This window comes from Silene latifolia, chromosome 3 (genome assembly GCF_048544455.1).
Source record: "Silene latifolia isolate original U9 population chromosome 3, ASM4854445v1, whole genome shotgun sequence".
Classification (NCBI taxonomy): domain Eukaryota; kingdom Viridiplantae; phylum Streptophyta; class Magnoliopsida; order Caryophyllales; family Caryophyllaceae; genus Silene; species Silene latifolia.
The window spans coordinates 12619087-12630499 of record NC_133528.1 but is presented as its reverse complement, the minus strand read 5'-3'; positions in this window follow the sequence as shown (position 1 = coordinate 12630499).

Sequence of the window (11413 nt, the reverse complement as noted above, 5' to 3'; positions counted from 1 at the left end):
TTGCTTATTTATTTTCGCATTTAGATTTAGTTATAATCCAATCCAAAACCCCCCAGAAATTCATAGACTAAAATTAAGACAATTAGAACTCTCTACCTCCCTGCGGATCGACCCTTACTACCGCTTGCTAGTTGTAGTTTGGAATTATAAATATTATTTTTGATACTCACATCGACAGGTATCAATACTATGTATAAATATTAAAATTGTCCCAGGAAGATTACCATAAGGCAGGGTGATCTTATGATTATAAATAGAAGTCATAACCCAAAATCTTTTGATTCTCTTAAGTATTGTCAAAGAGAGCTCTTAAAAGAGTTTGTATTACTGTCTCTACAATAATGATTTCTAACCTAAGTTAACCTTTGGAAATCTTTTATTTATTATAATATATAATCTGTATTTCTTATTTTATATTCAAGTGATGTTTCTAATTTTTATATAAAAACTTTTACATCTCATTTGGCAAAATAATCTCGGTAAAAAAATTATGAAAATAATATTATTAGATTAATGGTAAGAAATGCTATCATTAGAGTATATAAAGATTTCATATAATTTACACATATTAAAGATGGTGTATTTCATAGGAGGCATCCTTGAAACTTAGGCATCAACCCAAAATCTTAAAAGTTTATATCATTATATTTTCTACCTATAGATTTTATATGGCCCACATTGAACAATAAATATAATACGTTTAAATAATATAATTAGAATTGCGTTAAAAAAAATTAAATTATTAGAGTATAAGTTCATATCATTTGCACATATTTTAATTATGATAAAAAAAATAGAAAACAAATGTATGAATATTAATAGATAATATAGTATTTGCTTATTATTAAATCGGGTTGGATGTCGAAATAGGTTCAAAAAATATGGTGTACTTTTAAATATGTTATTTGTCTCACATTGAAAAATGATGTAGGTGTGATAAATATATAGTACGTATAAATAGTTGAATTGTCTCACATCAGAAGATTATCATAAGGTGGGATGATCTCATGATTATAGATAGGATTTATCCTTGGAACTTAGTATTACCCCAAATATATTGAATCTCTCAAAGTATACTTATTATATAAGAGACTTTAAACATAATGTTGAATTAAATGTTAAGTTTTAAAGTTGTAACATTTTTTTAGGTGGGAGAAAGAGCGATAAAATGGTCAATATTATAACGGAAATTTTTCTTGGCACCCTCGAATTTTGGTAGATTACACATAATACCCCTAATTTTAAGTTTCTACATATAATACCCTTGTGTTTACTTTTTTTCATAAGGTCGTCGTTACTCCTATGAGTAACTAGATGAGTAATTTAGCATGTCATGTTATTTGTGTTTTGTTATTTAGGTATTAAATGTTAGTTTATTAAATAAAATATGAATTTAGGAATTAGTTGATGAAGTGTTTGTGTAATAGATAACAAAATAAAAAGGCGTCACAAGTCATAGGAGTAATGGCGTTATGACGGAAGTTGTCAAATGATATTCTGGGAAAGAAAAAAGTGAACACAGGGGTATCATTTGTAGAAACTTAAAATTAGGGTTATCATGTGTAATCTATCAAAGTTACCATGAGAAATTTCCAATATTATAATGATATAGTTAATTAAATTTTCATTTAAAAGAGAGATATCTGTATCAATAAAACAATAAAGGGGGTACCATTTAACAACATTATAATAAAACATTATAAAACAATATTATTTTTTAATTGTTATTTTATTGTCACACCATCAAACTTAACGTCCATTTAACAACATTTACATTATGGGGTACCATGGACAAAAAAAATGGAACCTCAAGGGTACCATAGGCAAATTCTTAAAAGTATGGGTAACATGGAAAAACTGACAAAATTAAGGGGTACAACGGGGAATTTTCGTATCTCAATTATGATAAAAAAAAAATTGAAGAAAAACAACGTACAAATATTAATGGAGAGAACTTGATCATTTTATTAAATTTAAATATAATAACTATTAGATATAATGATTAGCAATTGTCCGTGTTCGGTATTCGGGATCTTGTTGGATGTCGAATTAAGTGCAAAAAAGATGATGTAATTAGAATGTTATTTGTCCCACATTGAAAAACAATGCAGGTTTGATGAATATATATACTCCCTCCTATTCTACATATACTTTCTTCTTTCCTTTTTCATCTATTCGCAATACCTTCCTTATTTCCTTATTTAGTAAAGTTTTATACTTATTTTAATCACCTTGCCCCACAACAATATCCCACATCACCCAACAACAATACTTATTTTAATCAATTTACCCCACAACAATACTTATTTTAATCAACCCACAATACTTTTCCTCTCTCCAATTACCTAACCCCACTATAATATTTTACCTTATTTTAATCCATCTCCTTAATTCTAGTGCCCCCCATGAATAGGGAGGTTTATCTAGAATAGGAGGGAGTACTACGTATAAATAGTAGAATTGTCCCACATCAGAAAAGTAATCCAAGTTTGGTGAATATATTACTTATAAATAGTAGAATTGTCCCACATCGAAAAATTAGTATAAGATTGGGTGATTATATGATTATAAATAAGAGTTAACCCACGTATATATTAATCTTTTATTTTTTTGAAAGAGATAATTTAATAATATTTAAACAAATCATTAGACATAGAATGTAAACATTAAACCCTTATAATGTTTTTTTTTTTTGCATTATAAATAAGTTAATTACCCTGTTGCAACGCACGGGCATTCAAACTAGTTCTTTTAGTAAATAGAGGATTGTAGTCAATAATATCCATCCTTGCCAACTCAGACTTGGTATACGGTCTCATCCTTCATCTCGGAACATCTCAAGAGAGAATGATTTGATGTATACTTATTACTTATGTACAAAACTAAACTATAAACAGTTATTACTAATTTCGCGACAAAAAAGAAATTAATTATAGTAGTTTGATAAAATCATGGAATTTGTTTACACCTTGATTTCATGAAATGTTGTATCACGTGTCCTAAACTTCATGAAATGTTGTATCACGTGTCTGTGTCCGTTTTGGTGCTGCCTAGCCTATAATTGTCTAACTAATGACACTATGCTATCCATTTTCTAGAAGACGGCCCATATAACACAATATGGTATCAAAATAACCCGTCTTACTAATAAGACGGATAATCTAAGTCTTATGCAAGACTAATTGAACTATTTTTCGTCAATGGTCTATGACTCTATGTTAGAAATTTTTCATTTTATTGTAAAATTGGAGGATAAGCCGCTACTTGATAGATAAGGCCTCCTTTTCTGTAAGTCTGTAACATGGTTGTGATTTCAAATCCCACCATTTACGTCGAGTGGAGCCATTTACAAAAAATAATTTCCTATGGATGTTAAGTCAATAGTTAATTTATTAGATAACATTAAATCGAAAATTCAAATAACCACAAACGAAAAGTATTATACTTCTTTAATTGCAACAGGAAGGAAGTTTGACAATGTTGAGTCATTAATGAGATATTAGATACTACGGGCGTGTTTGGCCTCGTTATAGGAAAAGTGTTTTTGCTTTTAGAAATGAGTTTTTTTAATAAGTTACTTCTTAATAAAACTGTTGGTGTTTGACCTAACATTTTCAAAAAAAACGACTTCTCAACAAGACTTTTTACATAAACGGATGAAAAATGAAATTTTTTGTTGAAAAGTACAACAAAATGGGTCTCAATTTGTAGAAAATGAAAAAATATGAATTAATAAGTATTAATTTTATTTTATTTTTGACATGTTTGCAACATACAATTTGTCATTTATGCATTAAAAATCTTTAAAATAAATTGGTGCTTCTACTTCTGGCTCTCAAACTTTTGGGTTTAAAAGAAGCAGTTTAAACTTCTTCAAAATTGATTGTTTGGCCTAACTTGTGCTTAATTAGTGGAAAAGCACTTTTAAAAGCCGGCCCAAACAACTTCTACAAATTATTGGAATGGAGCTTATTTAATTTAAAGAAATAATGTTAGTACAGGTTTTAGCAGGCAGGAAAGCAGAGCTTGATGATGTTGCATTTAGTAGAGTTGGCTTCTTTAAACTGCTTAGGGGTGAGCATGACGGTTTGATTGGACCCTACCAATATATTGTCAAACTGTAGCGGGATCTAAGAAGTTGTACGAGTTCAAAATGCCCGGAACAATGTTACATCAGTGCCATATTTGATCACGGCCGGCGGACCAAAGACATAACCAACAATCATGTTTGGTTTCAGGGTATTCCAGTAACAATGGTATTCCGACTTTTTCCAGTATCTGTCATGCCAACATTTATGTTCAAACCAAAATTGTAAACATCCACCTCAATTATCTAAGTTATAAAGGTAAATAATTAAATTCTAGGAGGCAAGACCAGATCTGACCCAATGTAGCAAGTGCGATCGCACTGGTCCCGTAATCAAAAGGGGCTCGTAAAAAAGTTTTCATTAATCAATATGTATATTATTACAATATATTGTCAACGTCTATTTATATTGTGTATATATTGCCACAATTTACTAAATTAGTATTTTGCAACGACTATTGTATATTTATTAAGTGTTTTGCTATGATTAATGTTACATTTATTAGTGTTTTTCCACGACTATTGTTATTTTTGCTATTGTTGTTGTCGATTTTTTTTATTTTTTTTATCATTATACTTCTATAAAAATAATAAAATTTTCAAAGTATGTATTTTTATTTCATTGAAAACATTTGAGCTACATAATAAATTGAACTTAAAAAAGTTTCTCAAAGTTGAAGTATCAATATTTTTATTTGCGGACAACAATCATTTAAGATAGATTGAATGGTTAGCAAGGGTTAAAATTAAGCGTTATTTCATGGGAATAATCCAAACTATCACCCATCTTCTCTAAATAATCCCAATTACATTTAATCTCATAATAATCCGGACTTTCTGTATGTTATTCTCAAAATAGACTCAGTGACTTGCAACTTGATTAACAAGTCATCTCCAACTTTTAGGCCCTGTTCTTTTGGACTGAAATTGTCTGAATCGAAAATCGAATCAATCGAATCAACTTAATGGAGTCAATTGAACTGAATCTGAACTTAATGGAGCTGAATCAATCAATCGAATCAATCGAATCGAATCAATCGAATCAAATCAATCAAATAATAATAAAAAGATTATACTAATAATAATAATACCAATAATAATAATAATAATAATAATAATAATAATAAATATTATAATAACAATAATACCAATAATAATATTATTATAATAATATTGTTCATTAATAATAATAATATATTAATATAATATAATAATAATAATCTAATAAGATATATAAAAAATAAAATAGTACTATTACAATAAATATTAATATTAATAATAATAATATATTAGTAATATAAATGATACCATTATGAATAATAATATAATATAATAATAATAATAACTAAAAAAATAAAAAATAAAAAATATAATAATAATAACAATAGGTCTAATATAATAACTTATTAATATAATAATATTAAATATAATAATAATAGTAAATATGTGATTAATAATAATGGATATATTAATAAAATAATAAATATAATATAATAACTTATTAATATAATAATATTAAATATAATAATAATAATAATAAATATGTTATGAATAATATTAATAATAATGAATATATTAATAAAATAATAAATGGAATAAAATAATAATAATAATAATGATAATGATAATAATAATAATAATAAATATATTAAATATAAATATAATGATATAAACAATACGAATAATTATTAATAAATATAATATTAATATAATAAATATAAAAATAATATAATAATAATAGTAATAATAATAATAGTAAATACAGTAACATAATAATAATAATAATAATAATAATAATAATAATAATAATAATAATAATAATAATAATAATAATAATAATAATAATAATATAAAACAAGAATAATAATATTAATGTTGAAATAAACTAATATGAGTTGAATCAATCAATCAATCGAATCAATCGATTCGAATCGAATCAATCAATACCGAATCGAATCGAATCGAATGGACTGAATCGAATCGAATCAATCAATGGAGTCAATCAATCGAATCGAATCGAATGGAATCAAAATTAAGTTCAAAAGAACAGGGCCTTAATCTATGTTCCTCCCTCTCAAAATCAGTCATACACGCATACCACTCCAATCATCCTTCATCCTTGACATCACCCACACTCTTCACTGTCGACAATCTTAACCACTATATATATCAACCGTCATTGCACACGCCGGAAAATTCAAACGAACAAAGTAACAACCACTAATTGAAGTATCAACCGAAGCGGAAAATCCCGGAAATTGAGAGATGAATGCAGGCCGAGCAAATTAAACACAGCGTCGCGAAAAATAAGGTTAGAGAGAGAAAGTGAGAGAGGATGGAAAAGTGAAGAGTGAGGAATCTGAGGATATGCAATGGATGACGTCTTATTGTTTATATACACTTCCTTCCTCAATTTACCAATACCAGTAGGAGTAGCCGAGTAGGACTGTCATTAACTCCTTTGTTCTTTATTTACTGTTTTTCGTGTCGAGTTATTCTAATTTAGACTTATCAATCACATCAAAATGTCGCTGATCCTCATCAAGCCAAAAAAATTGATGAAAATCATTGTTAAATCTATCAACACGATCAACACATTGAGGAGACAAGTAATCGTGATTTGCCAGGAACAATCGGACGCCCCTTGTGGCAACTAGGTCATGACCGTCGACATTAGCCGTGGCTACCACAGGTGCAGCCAGATCCGGTCACTACAGGGACTCACGACGTCGGTCACTGTGGACCGAGCCACACTGTGGGCTGCTGCGCCTATGAGATGTGGGGTGAGTGCAACGGCGGAGAAGTGAGACGAATCTGGCACGGAGGTAGAGGAGCGGTTCACAGTGACCGGAGAAGACATGGGATTGGAAGATGGTGTGAGGTGGTGTTAATAGAGGGAGGTGTTTTAATAGGAGTTAAGAGGAGAGAGTAAGAACCAGTCACTTTTAACCTGGTATAATAGGTGGAAACTCAATGAGGATATTTTAAGAAGATAATACTAAAAGTTGGGATTATTATGAGATTAAATATAATTGGGATTATTTAGAGAAGATAGGTGATAGGTTGGATTATTCCTATGAAATAACCCAAGCTAAAAGAATATACAGTGAGAATTATAAATGCTGAAGATAATGATGATTTTGTCTCTGAAGATAATGATAATTTTTTTATTTTATTTTTTTAAGTTTTATGTTTAGAGATAAAAGTTTTTTTCCTAATGAAAAGGACCTCAGATTTTTTACACCCCGGATCTCTATGTTCTCATATCCGGCCCTGCAAGCATATAAAGTTAGTTAAAATAATCAAAAAAGGAATTGATGAAACGCATAACATTGCATGTAATTACCAATTGCCCAAGCATATAAAATAAATCCTTATAAAAAAGAGTAAGAATAATAGAGAAATTAAACTTACTTGAATGGACATACTCGCTCTTTCAAAAGATCGGGGGTTTTGCATACTAGGAAATGGAGGTACTCCAAGAATCAACCTGGCAAGAGATGGAGTCGGTGGCAGCGGTTGAGGAGATGAAGAGCCAGCACAAGTAGATAATGGTTTCATAGGTTGAGTGATTAAAGGATCAAAATCATATATGGATGTACCCAATTCGGACGTAATGGGAGTTAATAGTTTTGGAAATCTATTCGGGCCAGTAGATGCCTTACAAAAGTTGTTTGAAGCGGTTGCATTCTTCCTCGGCGATATATGAGCGTTGCATTTTCCCATTTCAGGCGTGCCTTCAAACGCAATACCATAAATCCCAAAATCGTTTGTCTTGAAATGTGTTGGTAAATCTACGCCAGGGCAGACCATTGTGACATTGATCCCTACACCAATGAATATTTCCAAGATAAATTAAAGTAGGTACGAAATATGGATGTAACTAGCTAGATAGGGGGTTACGAGAAGAAGACGCGTACCTGAAAGAGAGTAGTCATACAGAGAAACCACCCCGTCTTTGCACGCGTTACATAATACCATGCCAGTAATGATTGTAAGATTTCCTAATCCATACACAGGCGTAATTAAGAGAACACATATCATCAACAATCTGTCTCCCTTGTGACAGATGTTATCCGTCACAAGATAGTGACGGAACGGATACATACCACATTGTGTTAATAAGGTGAAAGTGGCCCATATTGTGTACTAATTAAACAAAAAGGAGATTTGACAGCTAGACAATTAAAAAGAGGGGGGGGGGGGAGGATTTTCCCCATGCAATTGTCTACCCCTGACTGACAATAATACTCCCCTTTTTGTTATTTCTATTTTGCAAAATACAATTTCCATCTCCTACGGATGATCTCCATCTCCTACTAGCTCAACCATATTTAGAATTTACCTTAAATTGAGGTTTAAATAGATCTTTACATGTTAACATATTTTGGTAAACATGATGACATGTGTTAGTGTTTTAAGTGTGACCACCTTAATTGAAATGTACCTATGGTTAATTATATTGTCATAATACCTTATGAAATCTTAACATGTTAAAATAAATTACTTAACATGGTGAAATATGTGTTAATGTAGAAAATGTGACCACCTTAGTTGAGAATTGTACCTATATTTGTTGAACATTAGAAAATGTAATGACCTTAACTTAACATGATAACATCTAATAGTGACATATTTATTTATGTTGAAATGTGACTATCTTATCAGAGTAATATGACTATATTTAGAATGTACCTTAATTAGATTGAGGTTTAAATAAATCTTTACATGTTAACATATTTTTGTAAATATGGTGACATGTGATTGTGTTTCAAGTGTGATCACCTTTATTAAAAATGTACATATGCTTAATTGTATTACCATAAATACTTTATGAAATCTTAACATATTAACATAAATTGCTCAACATGGTGACATATGTGTTAGTGTAGAAAAGGTGACCACTTTAGTTGAGAATTGTATCTATGTTTGTTGGTGTTGTTGATGATTCAATTTTAGATGAAGATTTTACGAAAAATATAAAGATTTGGAAGGTAAAGATTTGAATTTTGGAGCATGGATGTAGGGAGGAAGATGATAGCTCACGTGAAAAGAATGAAGGGTTGTGATGTAGTGGTGTTTTTAATGCAAGGGCTACTTGTTCCCTACATGATATAATATTACTCTATTATACTCCCTATAATTAGACAAACAATAAACAATACACACTTGCTCGGTGTATCCGACCCATATTGTTAGAAAATGCTACTATCCACTCTGTCTCTAGTTTGTGATGGATAACATCCGACACAAATGAGAATTTGTGTATCATCAAAGAGACTAACATCTTCCCCATCCCTATTAAATTAAATTTATTGGTTAAGCGCTATCTTGTAATCAGCTCGTATGGTCGTATATTAGAGTAATTGAGCGATTATGTGAATTTGTGATCGAGTTTTATATATATTATACAGTACCCATGTTAGAACCTAATTGTTGATGATGATATGCCTTAATTGTGATTCAAAGTGTTCCATTTCAGGATTAAGCTCATTTCCCTAATCAAGAATTAACCAATGTTCAAAGTCAAGAAGTGTTGATGAAGCTACCCAAGACTTGTGTTGAAATAGAGTCACTTATGTAAGGGTAAGGAAATATGGTACTAAGCAACTAATACGTTAGCGAAAGCGTTAAATAGAATATGGTTTCCACAAAGTGGAAATATATAAATAAAGCACTTTTTTGTGGGTTTTATGTTTATAATTAAATAGAAAATAAAAATTAAAGATATGATTGCACAAATTCGACCTTGAATTTATACAAACTGGGGTGCTTAATATTAGACGACCTTGCCTAATAATTAAACGATTGATTTCAACAACCGCAGCTAGAAAACCAAAATAGAATTGAATTACTTCTCAACTCTTGTATTAAAATTCAACGAGAACTTCAATGTGTAATTTATATTAAAAATGTGATCATCAAATGAATTACAAAATCACTTATTTATAGTGATTTAGGAAATGAATGTACGTAAACATGAAAATGCACACAACTTATTACATTAAATAAAGGTACTTTGTTTATTTCCAATATAATAAACTTGCGAGATACTTAAACCTCATGACTTACAAACATTAACTCAATTGATTAAGCCTTCCTTTTTCAGTGAAAATGAAATGTGTTGCCTTGAAAATAACTCTGCATCTCATGCGCCATTAAATATACCTAGTGGAGTTAGAACTCAAAGAATAGTTGTTCTCCTCAGATTTGAAAGACCTTTAAATATTTAAGGTAATCTTCACATACAACCCAAACAAATCGAACATATTGTCGGATCTCATATTTCCAGTTGTATAATGACCCATTTAATTTTTAGTCGTTTCAAGTACGCCTAGTATTCGCATCATACTCCTCTTCTTAGAAAAGAATTGTCCCAATTCTTGGAGCTTATATAAATCCTCCGGGATCAAAAATGAATGGTGCATACCAGAATTTTTTAACCATATAGAACGTTTGATTAGTTTTATAATTCTCGAATAGGGGGTCATACAAATTTGGTGTGTATACATCAAGGCATTGAATAAAGATATAGGATTATTTAATGGGAATAATCCATCCTATGTCTCATCTTCTTGTATTAATGTATCCTCGTGTTTAACTGAGAATAATCCCATCTTTGACGTCATTTAACTTGTATTAGACCAATAGACCGGTTACCTAGACAACCGGTTTTCCTTATATATCAACCTAATTAACTTTTCAGCTCTCTTCATTTATTCATAAAAGAAAAACTCTAATTTTATTTCCCAAAACTCTTATCAACTCCACTCATCTTTCATCTTCATCATCGTCAACTAAATCAAAATTGGGCTCGTAATCAAAACCCTAATTTTATTTCCCATAATCAAAATCATCAAAAAAGATTAACCAAAGTTGAATCATAACAAATTGGGCTCGTAATGAATAGATTAGAACACCTGCTACTCATATTTCATCATCATCATCATTATCATCATCAACTGATGAATCTCTCACCTTTTCACAAATTGTTGAACTTAGTTGTTTTTCTTCTCAATCATTAATCAGTTTCTGCTTGTTAGGCTCACCAAATTCCCCCTACCACCATCTAATGACCAACATGAACAAACCCTCAAATGTCGTCGCCGCCACACTCATCCACCGATTGGTAAAACCAATCCAACGATTTGATGACTTTCCCCCTTGTTAATTGTTTAATTAGTTTTTTCTAGGTTTTTTATTATAATGTTTCTAGGTTTGTGATTAAATTTGAGATTAGTGTGGATTTTTCTGGGGTTTTGCTAAATTTTGAGATTACAGTGTTTGATTCATAGTCTGCTTGAAGAATGTGACGCCGCTAATAGT